The 22,280-nt window shown below is 39.2% G+C and overlaps 2 pseudogenes; both read right to left on the bottom strand.

Moving 5' to 3' along the window:
* Nucleotides 1-1,413: 1,413 nt before the first annotated feature.
* On the bottom strand, nt 1,414-2,892 carry LOC149221933 (uncharacterized; annotated as a pseudogene).
* Nucleotides 2,893-4,194: 1,302 nt separating this feature from the next.
* On the bottom strand, nt 4,195-5,925 carry LOC149221934 (uncharacterized; annotated as a pseudogene).
* Between the last annotated feature and the right edge of the window lie 16,355 nt (nt 5,926-22,280).

The following is a 22,280-nucleotide window of genomic DNA, read 5'->3' on the forward strand; positions in this document are numbered from 1 at the left end:
AAGAAAACAACATTACAACTCATGAAAGGAGTTTTTCTTTAACAAATATGAATCGTTTCCTTTTCTTGATTCACAGTTGCTACTTTTATGCCACACGGTAACATTTTATTGAGCCAAAGAATCCACTCATCTCAAGGCCCAAACCACCTATCAAACAAAAAATAAAACAATTAAGCAACCAAAACATTTATTGGGTTTTGGATATGCAGAGACAAACTGAAATCTATTGAAACACAAAAAATGCATCCCAAAGTATATAATATTCTTGTTAAACAATCATGTGCTTCTGGGACACTTTCCACTCATAATAATTCAAAATCATGCCAACAAACGAGACAAACTCCAAGCCTATCACACCAAGAATAAGCCTCCTTGGAGTCACCGAATTGTGTCCAACACTGTGGTTTTGATTTCAGGTCAATGTTATAAGATATAGCCAAACTAATAAAACATATAGGAAAATACATCAAAAGTTGATGTAAAATAGTCAATTGAAAAACTCTAGCATACACCACAAAAACTCTTTGATAAAAGAAAAAGAAGAGATGGAAATCAACATTGGCTCAAATAGAATCCACAGTCAGATGAGCTCCAACTTGCAACAAAGAATAGAAACATATATGAAAAACACCCTGATATCATTATGAATGCATAAGTAAGAACAATATTGACATGAAAATAACAAAGCCACAAGATAAAATCACAACCTAACACTAAATATGGACTATGAATTCATTCAAAGTTTTCTCCACTTTTTGCAAAAACCCTTTTACCTAACCGCTCTCATAAAATTCAATATTTTTTGGAGTGCTTATTTTCACATAGCTTAACAACTGGTAATATAATAGTAAAAGTAGTTAAGATAATAGATTCATAATATGGAACACATACTAAAATGTACCCTGTAAACAAAGTTCCCTTTCTTCCCATGACATCTTGCCTAGAATTTTCGTCACACATAGTAACCATACACCATAATTATAACATAGATTTTCTCTATGATTTGGCCAACCTGACTTTAACTCCATACTTAATACCAACCAGTAGCCTCAATTACCCCAATGAATTATGCTTATTATCATCACATCCCCTAGAGAAAGAAGCTAAGGTATTTGATTATTCAAAAGGGTACATTTTAAAAAGGAGTGAAAATAAACTTTAAAAAAAACAAAAAATGCTAGAAACATGTTGTTTTTCCAACCTTGCTCTAAACTTATTCTCATCAATTGCCAGAGAAAGACGTTAGAAGAAAAATAATAAAGGAGATCCAAACCAAAAGGCTCGAAGAATCATAGGTTTTGTTTGACATATAGTTGAATACAAAATACCAAAACAAACATTTCAAATATATATAAAGAAAATTGAAAATGAACTAAAACAAATGGGAGAAGAAGAAAAGGAATGAGCACAAACTTAGGATGTGTAGTAAGACCACATGCCAAGAAGAACTTTCGATGATGGAGATGTCCTTCAGAGTTGAATTTGATGAGATGTAAGGGGGAAATGAATTTCTCCATCATCTGTAGCAATTTGGGCAACAAATGAACTTGAAGAAATCCCATAGTGAGATGTTTCACCTCCAAAACTACTATATGAGTGACTTCCATATCCAGAGGATCTATATGGATCAAGACTATAACTACCTACACCTAGTGATGCCCAACCATAAGTTGTTCTTTGGAGAAGAAGTTGGTGGCCCAAGTCCAACTGCGTTAATGAGTTTAATGAACTATAAGGAAGGTTTGTTGCAACAGGGTCTCTAGAAAAACTTGGCAATGCTTCATCACTTAATCCATATGGATTTAGACCAGTAACTGGTACTGATGTTGGGTTCATGGTATTTCGATGACCAATAAGTTGTGGGTTGACTGGCCCATGACCCAATCCACCATATTGTGAAACGTGATTTACATCACCTTTATCCTTGAAATTAGGAACAACTTGGTCTTGATTGGCTGCAACTTTCTTCTTTTGTCCTTCAAATGCTAATTTACAAAAAAATTGATGCCCATCTATTGATTTAATAGGATCTTCTAGGGCTCGATTTCTTGCTTCAATTGTTTTGTAAAGAATAAGGGAGTATTCTTTGTACTTACCATATTTTCTATCAAAACCACTAGGGCCTTCTTCAATGTCTCCATAATGAGAGAAAAAATTATTCATTCTAGTAGGTTTCATGTCTTTAGGAACATTACCCACATAGACCCTCCTTAAGTTAGGATCTGTTGTAGCTGGTTGAAAGGGATTAGTTGGTTGTATGGGTTGTACAAGTACCATGGGTGGAAGAAGGTGTTGTTGGAGTTGAAAGGGATTAACTGATTGTATGGGTTGTTGAAGGAGTTGGTTCAGCTGCGATTGATGCTGCCCAGTAGCAACTAGATTACAAACAACCATTCTACCATCAATCATCTTGATGGGTTCTTCCAATGCACTCAAGGCACAATCAACATGTTTATATGTGATAAATCCATATCCATTGTTCTTACCAGTGGTCTTGTTAGTGACGAAAACTGCATCTACAATTTCTCCATGCTTGACAAAGACTGATTTGAATGACTCTAAGGTAGTTTCATACCCAATCCCTCTAACAAAGAGCTTCTTTCTCTTCTTCCCTTAGTTTTTTTTATCTTATTGCATGCTTTGCATTCTGAGTGTGTGCATCGTAAGCTCCCACTTTAGTGTCTTTTTGTGGTTTGTTCCTTGTTAGGGAACATTTATTCTCCACCCCCTCCTTTTGTGTTGACATATCTGGTGTATCTCTTTATAGGTCCCATTGGTTGGGGTGACATTCTATCTAGTACTCAACCTATGTGGGACCCTCCCAATTCCTTGAATTTTTAACTTTGTCCTGGTCACTGCTCCAATTTTATCGAGTCCCTAACCTTTCCCCATGCCTCATCAACTGGCGCGAGTGAATGATCACACTTGAGGGATAAAAGTTTGAATCTACGGTTCTTAATGCCTTGAAGGGAAGTATCATCTCCAATAAGAACCAAATGTTGTAACTCTATATTTTTAATTACTCATTTGGTGATTCAAAATCTTGATTTTAATTTTTGTTTAAAAACGAATACGAGTAACAAAAATAATCAATCCCCAAGGGCATTAATAAATTGGTTTTTAGTTGAAGCTATTGAATTCCAAAAATAATCTCTTATAAGTTATGAAATCAATTTTGAAAGTCCATTTTTGAGAAAAGCATATTTTTTTTGTTTCTACAATCAAATTGTATGATAATGTTGGAGAGAATCAATGTCTTGATATCATAATCAATTAACTTCTTTCATTAATTGTCCTTGCTAACCATCGTTCTCTATGAAAACACCCTAACAATGGGTTGAAGCTTTGGAAGTGGTGGGTGTTGTAGATCATTCCATCCATATTCAATCAAGGTTGTGTGTTGGTCTTATTAAGCCCTTAAGAGCATAGAGCATGAACAAAGGACTAACAACTAAGAGATAATCAATAAACGACACTCTGATCCAAGAACGAAGAAATGAGTTGAGATTCATATGGGGTGTTTGAAGTGGAACGATGTTGACACAAATCAACTTTACCACTCCAATACACATGTTCACTCATGATTGGTAGAAGATGTTAAAATGTATTTTAAAAACACCTTAAAAATGTCTGATACCAAGTATGGTATCATGTCACATCAAGCTGACCAACATGTTTCAACCAATTGGCATGTTACTCGAGTAGTTGGGGAAATAAACACGCTTATGAATGATTAAGTAAAAGCGAATAAGAAGTGACAAGTGTAATTTTCAATGTGGAAATTAATAAGCATTAATTTTTATTTATTTTTTAAAAGTCACCAACCTTTCATTCTACTGTATGTAAATATTACCTGATAATCAAGAGAAAATATTTGAGGATGAATTGGGAAATCATTTCAATTTATTGATAGAAAAATAGAAGATCATTTTTTTGTCCAAGATATTACGAGTGGATCCAAGCATGCATGAGTTAAAGTTCCCTTTAAGGTCATCTTTATTTAATGAATTGTTGATTAAAGTTGTAGCTATGATATGCACATTACCAAATATTTTACTGCTCTTAAATACCATGCATTTCCAACCCAACTGTGCAACAAGAACATCTCAAACTATGCATCAATGAATATAATAAGTGCTACAATATCTAGTCAATATTGTGAAATAATAAGCTATATCTACTTACATGGGAACATCAATGTATAAGTCCATAAAACCTCAGATTTCCCTTGATACCTTTTGTCACTATTAGTGTGAAAAATCCACTGAAAACAAAGAAATTGTTGAAGAGAGATATTTGTAAGAATACCTTTTTCTTTGTTTCTTCTGCATCCTTCTATTTTGATTTCAAAGTGTTCTGCTCATCCCGGCTTAGCGGATTTACAAAATTCATTTCCAAAACTGGCACTCAGGACTTTTGCTAAACCGACTATTCAGTATTCAGTCCACTTCCAGGTGTTTGAAATTTCCCTGGCATATTTCCAGGAACAACACCATGCATACCTGGCCAAGAAACCATGACTACATGCAGTTGTAAGCCTATGTTATGTTAAAGTGTCATACCCAAGTTCACTTTTAACAGATCACAACCAACCAAAAAACATTAACCAAACAAACAAATATTCTTCCAGTGAATGGTACAACTATAAAAAATCTGATAAACAATTACCAACTTTGAAGAAATCAAAATATAATTGCATCTATTCAGAAAAACAACTGATGCACAAACTTGTATTTACAAGACTTGAATACAAAATGAAATGAAAGTGTGAATTTCAACCACAGGTATTTTTTCAGAAAACTGTAGTAAAAATGAAAAATACATGGGTTATGCTGCCAAGGCATTCCACTGAATGCAACTGAATGTTGTGTAGTAGTTTTCACTTCAGCTCCAGACTTTAGTGCTTCATCAATTTGGATACCAGGAAGAAGCACTGGAGGAAGGGGACAACCTTCTCTATATCGTTCCATCAAATAAAGTGCAATGCAGAACTCCCTTAGAGAAAGCATACTGTCCCCATCCTAGTCAAACAAATCCCAGACCTACTTTAAAGCCTCTACATGATGCACCCAAAAGAACACCAGAAATTAAAGTTAGGATAGTGTGATGGAAATGTCAGACAAAAATTTCCTTCAAAGTCTCCATTAAAAATAGATCTTTATAGATATGTCAATGATAACATGGATTTCAATCCTCAAATGATGGAACCAAAATATCTAATGGCTAGCTATTATGATAGCATTATTGATTGAAACAACATAAAACACATAATGAAATGAGCATTAAGAAATTCATAGGCCCACTAGAACCTTTAGAAAAGTTTCATTTGTCCACCGACATATCTATATCAGCCTTCAAAAATGTTACATTAAATTCAAATTTTAATAAGCCAACAACCATGAAGATATTGCGTAAACTCACATAATGACTTAATTAATCCAACACTTCAGTAAAATGACATAGAAATAATCATCAACTTTATATTCTCATTTGTCTCTTCAATACCTCTTGGAAGCTTCCAGCTCAGGAAAAGATCATGAGCTTGTTCACTAGTGATTTTTCCATCCCTCTCGATGTCCACCTCAGAGAAAACCTTGGTATACTTTTGAGCATCAAACTGCATCATCCTTGGCCAGGACAGTTGGGCATTTCCTCCCAGGCTTGAAGTTGTTGCACCAACTCCAATAGATACCGACACAATTGATGTGCTCTGTGATTTATCTAACTGATTCTACTTAGCCAGAGTTGGAGCAGGTGCAACTGATGTTGGTAAAGAGCCATAGAAGATGAAGCATTGTTGACTGAATACAGAGGCTGGGAAGCTACAATCTATTTATATTGAGAGGGGGTAGCATACAAAATATCTCCACTAAAATTGAATCTTAAGAAAAACCATTCCATCAGCAGACAAGCCTTTAACATCATTTAGTCCTGCAGACAAGCTGGATTTTAATTTTTATGTTATCTTGCAAGGGTTTTGATGGTACTGATGGAATTAACCCTCCTTGAAAAGTTGAACTTTCTTTATGCAGACCATATTTCTTGAGTGACAAGGGAGAATTTCCCTTAATTTGGAGACCCAATGCCACAGAAACATTTCTAATAGGTGCAACCAAAGTTGGTCCATCAATCTTTGAACTTGGCCACTCTGCCAAACCACTAGAAATTTGTGGCTACTGACCTATTGTACCAACTCCAAGAATTCCCAATGAAGCTCTCTGCAAAGGGGTTGGTGTTGGAATAGTTGGTGGAGATACAGGCCATAAAAACTGATTATTTCCTGGAGGCACATACAGTTGAGCAGCTCCCACACTCGGTTGTATTGTGGGACCTCTAATGCCTGTTGAGGGAAGAACGAGAGATGGTGTAGCTATAGTGGTTGGTGAAATTTGAGGTGCAGGAATTTGAAATGTTGCTGGTCCAAACAAAGCTGCCCTCATAATATCTTGTGTCAACTCACGACCACTCTATGCTATTGTTACTAGCTTTAAAGAATTGTAAAATTGTGACCTTCCAAGGAAGCCTGTGCCATTCTGATAAGCTCCTTACCATGCTTAAACCTTTTCAGGTGATGACTATCTGATCGTAGTTATGGATCATTTTAGAAAAATGGACATAATGATATTGAAACTAACTCCCATGGTCTACTCAGGAGCGGAAGTGGAAAATATTTGCTCAGCCTTTCATGAATTTTACCAACTACACCACATCGATCAATAGAAATACATCTTCAAATTCATAGTCATCTTCTTCGCTCCTAAGTGTCCTAAAATCTTGGATTTATGATCCCAATGCAATAACTGCAAATAAGTGATCTTCCCAAGAAACACAAAAAGAGGTTAACTTGTACTAAAATCCATCCTTTAGTAGGTAGTCAACGAACTCTTCATCAAGCAGTTTATCATAGAGTTCTGCAAGACTACATAAACACACACAAATTTTGGACATTGCCTAAATATTGTCAAGACTCAATCTGAATGTTGGTGGTTGCAATAAGAAATATGCCACTATTTGTGCTTCCTTTCCAGTGCTTAATCACTATATTGAATTGCTGCAAATAAGTAATAACTAAGCATTGCTTTTGCAGTGAACCATCATCACGTGTTGAAATCTCAATAGTCTTATCCCAAAGATACTTTTGTTCTTTCAATAAAAGAAGAACAAAATAAAAGATGAGACAGAAAACTAGATTATTTATGGTACTATAAACAACGTAAATTCATACCAGTGACAACTTTTGTTGCGTCTTTTTCTCTGCAAGTTTAAAAGCCTTTGCGTATGCAGCTATTGTATTTTTTTGTTTGCTTGCTTGTTTTTTCTTTGTTTCAAACCACCGACGTGCATTTGCATGGGCTGAAAGTGCCAAGTCAGCTTCAACCTATAGAAATGTTAGGTCAAACAAGCGTCGATGTTCAAAAAAGCAAGTATAGAATTAATATTACAATTTTAAAATGTAGATGCCATATCCAGTTTCTAAACACCATGACTATTTGCATGTTTCACTGATTTGATTACTTTCTATCAGAGTGTTCCCATAATGTGGTCATCCCTAGATTTGAAACTTGATAAAATCTCAAATTAACAAAGAAAGAAGAACATAATTGACTTCGAGAGCACCCTCTTACATCACACAAGTTGAAATATTATTTATCTAAAATCTAAACCCAACAGATGTAATAATTCTAGTGCTAATTAGATAAAACTTAGATCTATTCACTTTCATGCTCTCAATTTAGTGTTTAGTACTTCCCTTTAGGTTTAAGAAGTGAATTACATTTGATTGCATATTTTATTTGATACTTATTTCAATTTTCATTAGATTTGTATTTCACATAGTATTAGTATTAGATTTGTTTGCTTTTTCTTATAGTTGTTGGCATATTCTTTTTTGCAATTTACTTTTCTGCAGTGCGTTTAATGGGTTTTTATCACTATAGTATTAAAACAATTGAAGTCTCAAGACCTAATAAGCTACATATATGAAACCACATGAACATTGTTAATGAAATATTTTGGTTCAAAACCTGATAATCATTAGAGTCCCATAGTAGAGTGACAAGTGATAATCCTTAGTGATTAGTTCTTTTTAGTGTTAGTTGTTAACATACGCTTGAATAGGCTCTAATCCTTCATTTCCTATGCTTTCATATCTAAGTCTTATGAACCCGGATTCGATAGTTAAATGTTGGAATTAGAATACATATAATTCTACCAACACCCTTAAGAGGGAGCTTCAGTTACATGCAGATGAGTATCTTTTAGCTCCAAAGGAGGAACCTCAGGATGATGTGCAGCAACCACATTTAGAGGAGAAGAGAGTGGAAGTACCCAATCATGCAGAGACTTCCAGAGATAGAAGGAAGCATGCCAGAGAGGTTGATAGATTTATGCATGATGCTAGAGAGAATGTGAGAGCACCCACATCATAGCGCAGGTAGAGGAGATCACGAGGTCGATACACTGGCTACATGGCTCTGATGAGCGAGAGAGTAGTGGTTGAGCCATCCGCATTCGAGGAAGCAATGTAACAACCAGTATGGGTTGATGCCATAGACAAGTCAGTGGTGAGTTCCAGATGGCATTACAAGGTAAAAGTAGTAGATGGGAGTGTGGAGAAACACAAGGCCATATTTATGGCGAGAGGGTTCTCTTAGGTGGAGGGAATTGATTACGATGAGACCTTTTCTCCAGTAGTAAGGTACTCTTCAATCAAATCTATTCTAGAATTTTCAACGCATATGGGATGGAAGATACATCATATGGATGTGAAGACAACATTACTCAATGGTATGATTGAGGAAGAGATGTGTATTGAGGAGACGGAAGGATTTGAGACCTTCAATAGAGAATCACATGTGTGCAGACTCAAGAGAGCAGTTTATGGACTAAAATAAGCACCCCGTCCTTGGTACACCAGGATTGACAGTTATTTCACTAGGTTGGGCTTCACCAGAAGTGAAGCAGATGCGAACCTTTAACATATTGTGATTGAAGGTAAATTGTTGATTATAATATTATATCTCGATGATTTGATTCTAACAGCTGATTTCAAGTTGATAAAATATTGGAAAGAGGATATTGCATGAGAATTAAAGATGAAGGGCCTGGGGTTCATGCATTAATTTCTTGGTTTGGAACTTGTTGGGCACGGGATCCCCCAAGGGAAGTTTTGGGGCTTAAAGCCCAAATTTTGACTAAATCCGATGTAAAGACTCCGCGTTTTGTGGGCATGGAGCGCGAGCTTGTAAATGAGTCATAGGGTCGTCCGCCCTCATTTTTGTAATGTAATGTTAGCTTTAGAGATCTACCCATGGTCCGCGAACCAGGGGATTGTATAAATAGAGCAAGGCTCTAAGTTATAAGTAAGTTATAAAAAAAAATGAAGTCATGAATGAAGGATGAAGAATTGAGTCTTATCTAAGTGTAGAGTCAAGTCTTGGGTCGTAGAGTAGGAGAAGGCTCTACAGCTGAGTGTGTAGAGGCCTAGTAGTCTGTAGCTGAGTGTGCAGACCCTTGCAGCTGAGTGCATAGGGCGAGTCGAGTCTGTAACCATTGGAGAAGTAATAAAGAGAAGTTCCATATCATTTCTATGTATCTTTTTCTTTTTTTATGCACTGAAAGTATTTGGTATAAATTGCAATTTCACTATTTATATGGTGTGCAAATTTATATGATTGTGTTGATTGAGTGAATATAAGATAAATTACCTGTTTACACGAAGTTAACTAAAAATTATAAGAAGATAAGTAAGATCCATGGTGTAACTTGGGGAAATAGCATAGATCGCTGCCTTAGCAGCACGAAAGCACCTTAGCCCCTGGGTAGGGCTACACAAAGGCAATTATAACGGATCGCGAAGGCCTCATAGTTCAGGGAAGTGCAGGAAGTGACTTGCGTGAAGCCATTCACGGTTGGACTAAATCAACCTCTCAGACATCTCCAGGGTGTGGAAACTTGGTTCCATCATCCCCCCATATTGCTTTGGGTGAGACTTCAGTCCGCGCATCGCGGGCTGATGCCGAAAGGGACAGTAGTGTAGGGATTTGTTTGGCTAATTAACTCCGAACCTGGGTCAGGCCCCATCAAGCCAACAAATGGTTCCGTTGCTGGGACCAGAATCTGCATAGAGATGTCTGATGTTGTATCATTGGAATCCAACTAAGAAGGAAATTGAAGGTTGGTTGGACAGGAGGATTCATTGTTGAAAATAGCAACAAGAAATGCTAAAAATAGCATTCATATAGATAGCATTTCATGATACATTCCAATTTTAATTAGTCCCTAAATTAAAATTCGAATTTGAGCTCAGCATCTGTTTGTTAAATAATTAATTAATTCATCTTGAGTTAATTAGTTAGAGAAAATCAAACATGAAGTCTATGTGAAGACATGCAATAGTTATCCCTTTGATTGAGGAAGTTATCCCTTAATTAAGGAGATCAGGATGAGTTGTACTTTGAGTTGTAATTAGTTAGCTCAGTTAACTAAGTTAAGTCCAGTTAGATTAGTTCCAACAGTTTGTGGAACTGATTGTGAGTTCAGTTAGTTAATGCATGCATGCATGCAACTAGTGTACTTTAGATAACTGAATATTCTCTCATAAATAACTCATGCATGTCAATTTAGTCAGAGACCAAATGGAGATCAAAGGATGGGACAGTGAACTATCAGTTGTAGGAATATTCCCTTGAGGATATCTCTTGCATGTAGAAGGAATTCATTCCTTGGGGATTGCGTAGTTTAGTCTAAGGATAGTGTTGTGTGTGAGAGGAGAATTCAAATAGATGGCAACCAGAGGAGCCTGGAGAAACTGCGCAAGGAAATAAGAGGCTTGGAGGACTAAAGGAAGGCATATGTGTTGTTTATTTTGTCTATGAGCAGCAGTGAGGGATTGTACTGAGAGATGGATAGCTTATGAGCTAAATCTTTGTGTAATACTGAGATATTTCCACTTGTATGATAATACAGATAGCGGGGTTTTTAGCTGAGGCTTTCCCCAGAGTATTCTTCTGTGTTCGTGTGTGATTGTTTCTTCTTCATCTATTATATGTGTTCTATTTGATCTTGCTCAAAATCGATTAAGCTTCCACAACTTTGTTTGTAGAAGTAGATCAAGTATTTTTCTTTAGTATATTGCATTATCAGGTGATCTACAGTGAGAATTTCTACATGGTATCATAGAAAAGGTGATCAAAGCGGAGAACAATATACAAAGAAGGGAGAAGTTTGAAGTTTAAAGTTCTTGATTATAGAAATTGAATTCTTATCACATCTCAAAGTTCACCAATGGCATTCAACGGTTTGAGACTCAAGTATGCCTTGGATGGCAACTCGAATTATATAGCCTGGAAGGATCGCATGGAAGTGGTATTAGAGGACAACGGTTTGAAGGAATTCATTGATCAAGAAGTCCCCAAGCCAGCAGCTGCTAATGCCCAAGAATTGGCAGAATGGAAGAAATGTGTGGCTAGAGCGAGGAGGATTCTTCTGGAGGGAGTTCGAGACCACATTGTCTCGAGTCTCCATGGGAAGGAGACACCATTTTCAATGTGGAAAACATTGAAGGATCTATATCAGAACAACAACGATCAGAGGAAGTTGGCGCTGAAAGACAAGCTTCAGAAAATCAAGTGTGAAAAGGGCAACACAATCTCTACATATCTAAACAAGCTCACCACCTACAGGGATGAGCTTGGAAGTGTAGGAATCACGATAGCTGATGATGACATGGTGAGTCTTGCTCTCCTTGGTCTTCCTAAGAGCTGGCATAGTTACCAAGTCTCAGTAAATGGAAGAGAGAAACTGCTAGATTGGGAATGACTCTGGTCGTATCTGATGTAGGAGGAGATTAGGAGAAGCACCAAAGATGGTTCTTCATCAAAGCATGATGATGAAGAAAATCTAGCCTTAGCAAGTAAGGCGAGGAAAGGGAAAGGGAAGGCTTCCCATTCCAAATCGAGTTCTTCCTATGGTGGGAAGAAGATTGACAAATCTAAATTGCGATGCTTTAATTTTCATGAGGTGGGCCATTATGCAACAAATTATCCACAGAAGAAATCCAAGAAGGGATCCTCGAAGGGATCAGATGGTGAGGCACTGGCCTCACAGTTCGAATTGATATTGGCGAGCTATGGCGAAGAAGATTGGGCCACTTGCACCATGGGGCCTTGAAGATCATGCAACAAGTTTCTACTAGACTTCCCAAGGGTAAACTTGAGCAAGTGGATACATGAAAAGGTTGTACCTTGGGTAAGTATGCAAAATCTTCCTTTCAGGATTGAGACAGTCGAGCTGGAGCAATCTTAGAGCGAGTTCATACAGATGTGTGTGGACCATTCTCGACAGCCTCCACTGCTAAACAAAGGTACTTTGTTATTTTCATTGATGATTTTTCTCATAGATGCTAGATCTATTTCATGCAGAAGAAGGATCAAACCTTCTCAAGGTTTTGAGAGTTCAAAGCCTTGGTTGAGAAAGAATCAGGAAAGAAGATACGGGCCTTGCGAAGGGACAATGGTGGAGAGTATGTCTCTCATAAATTTAAGGACTTCTTTGCAACAGAAGGAATTAAACGGGAGTTGACGACGCCCCACAACCCACAACAGAATGGGGTGGCCGAAAGGAAGATCAAAATTATTGTGGTAGTAGCTCGGGCGATGCTGCATGACCAAGGCCTACCACTTCATTTGTGGGTTGAGGCATGCAATACATCGGTATACTTGCAGAATAGAAGCCCACATTGCATACTGGGGATGAAGACAACAGAGGAGGCTTTCTCTGGGAAGAGACCAGATGTGAGTCACTTCAGGATCTTTGGCTCATCAGTATTTTTCCATGTGACCAAAGATTCCCGGAAGAATCTAGAGCTAACATCAGAGTTGGGGGTACTTGTGGGGTATACTGATACACCCCATAACTATCAGGTGTTCTTTCCTACCATTCAAAGGACAGTGGTATGCAGAGATCTAAAGTTCGATGAGCAGAAGTCCATGCGCGTTTCCCTTGAGAGGAAGCTCAAGTTGCATGTAGAGGAGGAACTTTTGGTTCCTAAGGAGGAGGAGCCTCAGACTGATGTGGAGCAGCCACATGCAAAGTATCTAGGAGTGGAGACATCCACTCATGTAGATTCTTCCAGAGATGGGCGAAAACGCTCAAGGGAATCTAACAGATTGTTGATGGATGCGAGAGAGAATGTGGGACAACCATCTTCTCAGCGCAGACAAAGGAGGTCACTTGAGCGATACACTGGTTACATGGCCCTAATTGGGGAATGTATAGAGACCGAACCATCTTCCTTTGAGGAAGCAGTGTAGCAGCCAGTCTAGGTTGATGCTATGGTGGAGGAGTATGACTTCATAGTTCGGAACAATGTTTGGGATGTTGTTCCAAGATCGGAGAACAAGTCAGTGGTGAGTTCCCGATGACTTTACAAGGTAAAGCAAGAAGCTGATGGTAGTGTGGAGAAACATAAGGCAATTTTTGTTGCCTGTGGTTTCTCATAGGTCGAGGGGATTGACTATGATGAGACATTTTCTCTTGTAGCAAGGTACTCATCTATCAGATCGATGTTGGTACTATCAGCACCGATGGGTTGGAAGATCCATCAGATGGATGTGAAGACTGCGTTCCTTAATGGCAGGATTGAGGAAGAGGTGTACATAAAGTAGAAAGAAGGATTTGAGACCTTCAATTGTGAGTCGCATGTGTGCCAACTCAAGAGAACTTTTTACGTGTTGAAGTAAGCATCTCGTGCTTGGTACACCAGGATCGACAACTATTTCACCGGGTTGGGCTTCACCAAGAGTGAAGCAGATGCGAACCTATACCACATCATGGTAGAAGGTAAGCCATTGATTATTATTCTTTATGTTGATGATATGATATTAATAGGTGATGATCAGTTGATCAAGTCTTGCAAGGAGGAACTTACAAGAGAGTTTGAGATGAAAGACATGGGTCTCATGCACTATTTTCTAGGCATGGAAGTGTGGCAGAAGGATGGGGAAGTGTTTGTGTCTCAAGGAAAGTATGCTAATGAGACACTCAGGAGATTCCACGTGGAGAAGTGCAAGCCCATGCAGAATCCTCTGGTAGGTAACTGGAGCAAGGTGTATGCTACTTTAGGTGAGGTAGTAGCTGCTATTGTGTATCGGTAGCTTGTGGGTTCACTGATGTATTTAGTGAACACACGACCAGATTCGTGCTTTGTGGTGAAGCAGCTGAGTCAAGCTATGGTTCGACCTACCAAGCTGTTTTGGAAGGCAGCGAAGCATGTGCTGAGATACCTCAGAGGCACATCTCAGTATGGATTATCGTACAAATAGATAGAGGGAGTGAAGCTTCAGGGCTTCACAGATGCAGATTGGGCAGGGAGTCCATTAGATCAAAAGAGCACTTTGGGAGAAATTTCAACCTTGGTTTAGCTACAGTTTCTTGGTACAGTAGGAAACAAAGGTCAGTTGCACTTAGCTCAGCAGAGGCTGAATACATGACTACAAGTTAGGCAGCATGTGAGGCCATTTGGATGCAGAAAATTCTTGTTGGGTTGTTTGATCAGAGGATGGATCCAACTATGATCTATTGTGATAGTCAGAGTTGTATCAAACTCTCTGAGAATCTAGTGTTTCATGACAGGTCCAAGCACATCGATATCTGGTATCATCATTTTCAAGACTGTGTGGTGAAGAGGATTATGTTGTTGCTGTATGTTTCACCGGAGGAGCAGGATGCATACATTTTGACTAAGGCATTGTCAAAATGCAAATTTGAGTTCCAAAGAGACAGGATCGGGTGACAGATAATCCCTTTCTTGTTGAAAGGGAGTGTTGAAAATATCAACAAGAAATGATAAAAATAGAAATGCTAAAAATAACATTCCTATAGATAGCATTTCGGGATACATTCCAATTTTTTTTTCCCTAAATTAAAATTGTGAATTAAAATTTGAATTTGAGCTCAGCAGCTATTTGTAAAATAATTAATATTCATCTTGAGTTAATTAGTTAGAAAAAATCAAACATGAAGTAGATGTGAAGACATGCAACAGTTATCCCTTTGATTGAGGAAGTTATACCTTAATTAAATATACCAGGATGAGTTGTACTTTGAGTTGTAATTAGTTAGCTCAGTTAACTGAGTTAAGTCTAGTTACTTAATTCCAACAGTTTGTGGAACTAATTGTGAGTTCAGTTAGTTAATTCATGCATGAATGAAACTAGTGTACTTTAGATAACTGAATATTCTCTCATACATAACTCATGCATGTCAGTTTAGTCAGAGACCAAGTGGAGATTAGAGGATGGGACAGTGTACTATTAGTTGCAGGAATATTCCCTTGAGGATATCTCTTGCATGTAGAAGGAATTCATTCCTTGGGTATTGCACAGTTTAGTTTGAGGATAGTGTTGTGTGCGAGAGGAGAATTCACACATGTGGCAGCCAAAGGACCCTGGAGAAACTGCACAAGGAAATAGGAGGCTTGGAGGACTGAAGGAAGGCATATGTGTTGTCTATTTTGTCTATGAGAAGTAGTGAGGGGTTGTACTGAGAGCTGGATAGCTTGTGAGCTAAATCTTTGTGTAATCCTGAGATATTTCCACTTCTATGATAATACAGATAGCGGGGTTTTTAGATGAGGCTTTCCCTAGAGTATTATTCTGTGTTCATGTGTGATTGCTTTTTCTTCATCTGTTATATGTGTTCTATTTGATCTTGCTCAAAATCGATTAAGCTTCCGCAAGTTTGTTTGTAGAAGTAGATCAAGTATTTTTCTTTAGTATATTGCATTATCAGGTGATCTACAATGAGAATTTCTACATTCACGAGTTCGCGGCACAGGAGAACAGGAATCCGCGACTGAAAAAAGAAGAGTGGTTAGACTGCTACCTGTACACAGAGATCCATGAAATATTTTTCACATCTTTCCCTACTGAGATGTATGAGTGGATCACAAAGCTAGCAGATAGCTAAGGAAGGTGGAAGCTCGATAATCCTATTCTATGGATGCGAGAGTTTGTGCGAAGATTTTAAGCATCAGAGGAAAATATCGTGCACACTGTTGATCATTGGCTCAATCAGATTATATGAGGATTCATTATTGAGTTTGTGGTAGATACTTGAGTTAGCTAAAACGAGGCAGAGTGACGCTTTCTGAAAGGACCGTGAGGTAAGTACATAAAGTCTCTGAATACTTGGATTAAAATGATATTATGTGAAAAGAGGGTTATGCAATTACCTTGATGTTCGGGGCTATGCGAAGCGGAAAAACCTACAGAAACGAAGGAAGTAAGGGACTAGAGAATAGCCCTTTGATTTCACCTCCATGAGGGGATGAGGAAGAGCTCACGAAGGTCTCTCCACAAAGTGCGATCCATTTGATAAGGTAGAGGATTCCGCGCATACCACCCCCACCCACACCTTTGCCAGCTTCTCCGCCTTCACCTGCATCTTCACCCGTACCACCTCCACCACCACTGCGAGTCAATATGGCAAGCACGATAAAGTTGCCTGTATGGGAAGCACAGGGAGTTACAGATGATAATATAAAGAAAGTGACGTTGGTCGGTGCTCTATAGGATCGCGCGCTGACCTAGTATACTAAGCATTTTAATGAAAACCCAAATGCGGGAATCGCAGATATCCAAGCAGTGCTAAACAGAGAATTTAACAGGCTGAACTTAGAGGCACAATCGATCATTGGATTCAAAGAGATCACAATGCTACCAGGCGAGACTCCTTGGGAGATGGATCAGAGGCTGAAGTGTATGATTCGTGAGGCTAATATGAATCTGATGGATGTACAACATCACGAATGGTTTGTAGCATCACTAACGGCGTGCTATCGCAACAAAAGTTAACGACTCAGGCAGAGGCCTTAGAGGTCACAATGAGGCAACATGAGACCCCAATGCAGGATCCTAACTTAGGAGTTCAGTAGATCCACGTGTAGTTGAAAAATTTATGCCTTGAGATAAAAAGTCTGAAACAAGACAGGACAGCTCGCCCGGAAGTGTTCGAAGAGGTGTGGTGCATAAAATGCAAGGGCTAGGGTCATGATAAGGACCACTGCCCGGTGTTCATAAATTACCTTGTGGGAGGAGGAATGATGTCTTTAAGATCGGAGGCACAAGTAGGACCTAGCGCTGCACCTACTTTGTGGTGCGTGATTTATCAAATAGGAGGGAAACACGCTACAGACAACTGCCATTTGTTACAGAAGTATACATAAAATTCGCAAAAATTGTTCTGTAACTTTTGTAGTTCAGTGAGACATGATGAGCACACTTGTAGAAGCTATGAGTTAATGATGGATAGAACTCCCACCTATAGATTTCAGGCAAAAACACGACCCCTAGACCAGAACGCAGGAGTGGCACGAACAGGATTTTAGGGGTACGGACGAGGCCGAGGTGGAGGAGGACCTGGAAGAGGTCGCGGATCACTGATATGCTACTATTGCGGAGGGCTAGAACATTATGCCCGTGATTGTACAAATAAAACATGTCCATCATTTCTGTATTGTACCTTGTTTGATCATGAGATGGAAGATTGTCCTACGTTGATAGCTAGGATACATGACAAGGGAGCACTACCACCTCCCCCGACTCAGAACCTGCAGATGATGAGGTCTGAGCCATGCGAGGAAGATCCAAATGTGAACATTTTGCTCCAAAGTGGAATCGCGACGGGAGATGATAAAGGCAAACAACCTGAAGATAGTACTTGGGTTGCAAAGCTCCACCGAAAGAAATAGAGTTTGATTTGGAGCGCACTAAGGAAACCTTCATGGAATCTAAGAAGAGCTTCACTGATGCCTCCACTTCAGAAAGCAAAGGTAGACCAGAGCCAGAAATGGACCCATCTATGCTTAAGAAATTCTTGGAAACATGCATGAAGCTACCGCGTGATAGTAAGGCTATAAAGGGACTACAGGAACTCATTAAGAGATGCGCCGTGCCCGGAGAACCGCACGTAGTCCAAAAGATTGGAAAGCATAAGATGAGGATAGGAAGAAAAATGATGTTAACCGCGTAGATTGGAGAATATGAGATGGACCAAGTAATTCTAGATTTAGGATTGGATGCGAACGTTCTACCGAAGCAAACATGGGAGTGCATGGGGAGGCCTATGCTATAGTGGTCTCCTATTCAGCTACGAATGGCAAACCAGTAGAAAATAATACCCATGGGGTGATTACAGGGAATCACTGTGTATATTAAGGGAGTGACTGCACTAGCAGACTTTGAAGTAATAGAGATTGTTGACGACAACAATCCCTACTCTGCACTCTTAGGAATTGATTGGGCCACTGACATGAATAGGGTGATTAATCTGAAGAAGTGCAAGATGATTTTTTAAAAGAAGTCACTATGCGTAGTCATACCTTTCGACCCTATGGAAGGATCGCGCTATACAGAGCTAGCGCGACTATGAAAGTGATGATGATTTGGACCGAATCTACAAAATAACCGTGTGAGAGCAAGATTGGGTAAATCCCACCACAGACGGACGAATCTCATGGGAGTGCAAAAGTTCTTGTACGCTAGATTCCGATGAGGAGATAGAGCGATGGAAGAACTAGTTACACGAGGTAACCACGCTGAACTGTAATATGATGACAAGATCGCTGCGCTGCGTATCGTTGAAAGTGAGGTATCTGCCTACTTATGATGGGTTAAGTGAGGTAGATACTTTCCTAGATAAGTTTGAAAGGGAGGTTCCAGAAAAGCAACGCTTCCAAGCTTTGAATTGGGTACAACGTGCTACGCCCACGAGGTGGTGGGGTATGCATAGAGGGAGCTTTGAGGACTAGCATTGATATGCACACTTTTTGGGAAGCTTAGAGTGTGATTGACAGATAAATACAATGGGCAGGATAATCACACGCACATCTAGCCAAGTGGATGCTGGGATAGATGTGTAGTTGGCTCTTTAGGTTGGACAAACAGTATGTGCAAAGAACAATCCCACAAAAGGTTATACACGCGGAAGCATTTGACAAGGTATGCAACACACAGAAAAGTGGTTGGGACCTGCGCATACTTAGATAGACACCTTTTCATTTGGTTGATAGAGTAGACACCGTAATACCTATGGAGTCTATCATGTCTAGTCCGTGCATAGTGGCACTCGCAAGGGTAATGAACCGCGGAGCCCTGGAAGAAAGGCTCGTGTTGTTGGAAGAGCTCGAAGACGAATGCTTGGGACTAGATGAGGAGATCCAGTGGGATGATCTTAGTCTCCAAGAACTCATCAATGAAAGAGTTCAGTTGAGGGAGAAAAGTGCCCTGGTGAAAGCAAAAGTCAAGAAGCTTGAGGAAGGAATAAAGAAGGACTTTCTTGATAGAAAAACCGTAGTGATAAAGCAAGACGAGCTCGATTACATTGAAAGACTTGGGGACCAATGCTGAGAGTTTCTCAGTTTGCTACATGGGATGGGACCATATGTTATTAAGAAAATCACATATGGCAGCGCGGTACAGTTGGAGAAGTTAAATAGCGAACTCTTCCCGAGGAAAGTGAATGGCAGTCGGTTGAAGCCATACACGGGTGGCCCGGATATCTAACTAGCTGACAGAAGCACGGTCTTAGCACACCAGGTAGCTGAAAGGAGGTGTGGGACTACAAACAGGTTCAGGGAAGTAGTTCAAACACATCAGTCTTTGAACAATGTGTCCAGGAGGTACAACAGGTAGCCGCTCAGTGCACTGCCAACCTTGCAGCGGTCCGGGTAGAGTTGGGAGGTCTTCGTGCGAAGATCTCCACATTGACAAAGTGACTCGAGGGCAAGTCACGATGTCTGTGTTGGGGGCCTGTTGGGCATGGGATCCCCTAAGGAACGTTTTGGGGCTTAAAGCCTAGATTTTGACTAAATTCGATGTAAAGACTCCACGTTTTGTGGGCACGGAGTGAAAGCTTGTAAATGAGTCATAGGGTTGGCCGCCCTCATTTTTGTAATGTAATGTCAGATTTAGAGATCTACCCATGGTCCGCAGACCATGGGATTGTATAAATAGAGTGAGGCTCTAAGTTATAAGTAAGTTAGAAGAAAAAAGGAAGTCATGAATGAAGGATGAAGAATTGAGTCTTATCTAAGTGTAGAGTCAAGTCTTGGGTCATAGAGTAAGAGAAGGCTCTGCAGCTGAGTGTGCAAAGGCCTAGTAGTCCACAGCTGAGTGTGTGGACCCCTGCAACTAAGTGCACAGGGTGAGTCTAGTCTGTAACCGTTGGAGAAGTAATAAAGAGAAGTTTCATATAATTTTTGTGTATCTTTTTCCTGTTTTGTGAACTAAATGTATTGAGTATAAATTGCAATTTCACTATTTATATGGTGTGCGAACTTATATGATTGTGTTGAGTAAGTGAATATAAGATAAAGTATCTATTTATGAGAACTTGAATAATAGTTATAAGAAGATAAGTAAGATTCGTGGTGTAACTTGGGGAAATAGCGCAAATCACTGCCTTAGCAGCACGAAAGCACCTCAGCCCTTGGGTAGGGCTGCGCGAATGAGACTATAACAGATCGCGAAGGCCTCACATGTCAGGGAAGTGTACGAAGTGACCTACGCAAAGCCATTCATGGTTGGACTAAATCGAGCCCTCAAACATCTCCAGGGTGCGAAAACTTGGTTCCAGCATCCCCCCATATTGCTTTGGGTGAGGCTTCAGTCTGTGCACTATGGGTTGATGCCGAAAGGGCCATTAGTGTAGGGATTTTTTTGGCTCATTAACTCTGAACCTGGGTCAGGCCCCATCAAGCCAATAGAAGCATGGAAAGGAGATGGGAAATTATTTGTCTCTCAATGCAAGTATACCAATGAGATACTAAAGAAGTTCAACATGGAGAGCTGTAAACCCATGGAGAATCCTCTAGCAGGTAATTGGAGGAAGGAAGATGCTATTTCAAATGAAGTAGTGGAGGATACTATTTATAGATAGCTTGTGGGTTCACTTAAGTATTTGGTGAACACTCGACTGAACATGTGTTTTGCAGTTAACTAATTTATTCAAGCCATGGTTAAGCTAACCAAACTCTATTAGAAGGCAACTAAACATGTGTTGAGAAACCTTAGAGGCACTACTCGGTTTGGTATTTGGTACAGAAAGACAGACGGAGTGAAGCTTCAATTCTTCATAGATGCATATTGGTCAAGGATTCCATCCGACAAGAATTTCACATTAGGGGGAATCTTCAATATTGGTTCAACAATAGTTTCTTGGTAAAATAGGAAGAAGAGATTAGTTTCAATCAGTTCAATGGAGGAAGAGTACATGGATGTTAGTCAAGCAGCTTGTGAGGCTATCTGGATGAGGAAGATCCTTGTTGGATTATTTGGTTTGCAAATGGATCCTACAATGATTGACTATGACAATCGGAGTTGTATCAAACTATATGAGAATCCATTTTTTCATGATTGGTCCATGCATATCGACATCCAGTGTCACCATCTATGATATTGTGTTCATAGGAGAATCATGTTGCTAGAGTACATTCCTATAGAAGAGTAGGATGCAAATATTTTTTCAAATGCATTTTCAAGATGAAAATTTGGGTTTCATAGAGGTTGGATCAGGGTAGTAGATAATCCCTTTCTTGTTGAGAGGGAGTGTTCAAAATGCAACAAAAAAATCCAAATTTAATTTTTTTCTTAAATTAAATTGGGAATAAAATTGTAACTCCACATCTCATGAAAACTTGTAATAGTTAACTAAGTTAATTTGACTTAGTTAGCTCAATTAATTAGAGTTGAAGGTCTAACCAGAGTCATGTAGAGTGTCTCCTACAATTAGGAGCACTAGTTGAGTTTATTTTGAGTTGTAATTATTTAATTCAGTCTAACTGAGTTAAAGTTAGTTAAACTAGTTCCAACTGATGGAGGAATTAGTGGGAGGTCTAGTAGTGGGGTGTACCCTACAATAGTCGAGTGTAATTATAGTAGTGGGGCACAACCTGTAGTAGTGGGGTGCTTCTTGCAGTAGTGGGGTGCTTCTTGTTGAATAGTGGGGTTCTGCTTGTAGTGATCAACCATTAAACTAAATATTCACACATAATTAACTCATGCATGTCAGATCAAAGAAAGACCCAATTGAAATTACAGTTCAAGGATAGTGTACTATCAGTTGTAAAATCATCTAAATTAAGTCGATGGTGCATGCAATTAGAGGAAGGCCTATGAGGATTGCGTAATTCATATTTTTGGAATTTCCATATTAAATAGGGGCTAATTCCCAAGGGAACACCGTAAGGAAATAAGAACTTGGGAAAGAGAGAAATTGGT

This window comes from Pinus tabuliformis, chromosome Q, assembly GCF_031772625.1.
Source record: "Pinus tabuliformis cultivar Carrire ecotype Pingquan chromosome Q, CPIR1, whole genome shotgun sequence".
Taxonomy (NCBI): Eukaryota; Viridiplantae; Streptophyta; class Pinopsida; order Pinales; family Pinaceae; genus Pinus; species Pinus tabuliformis.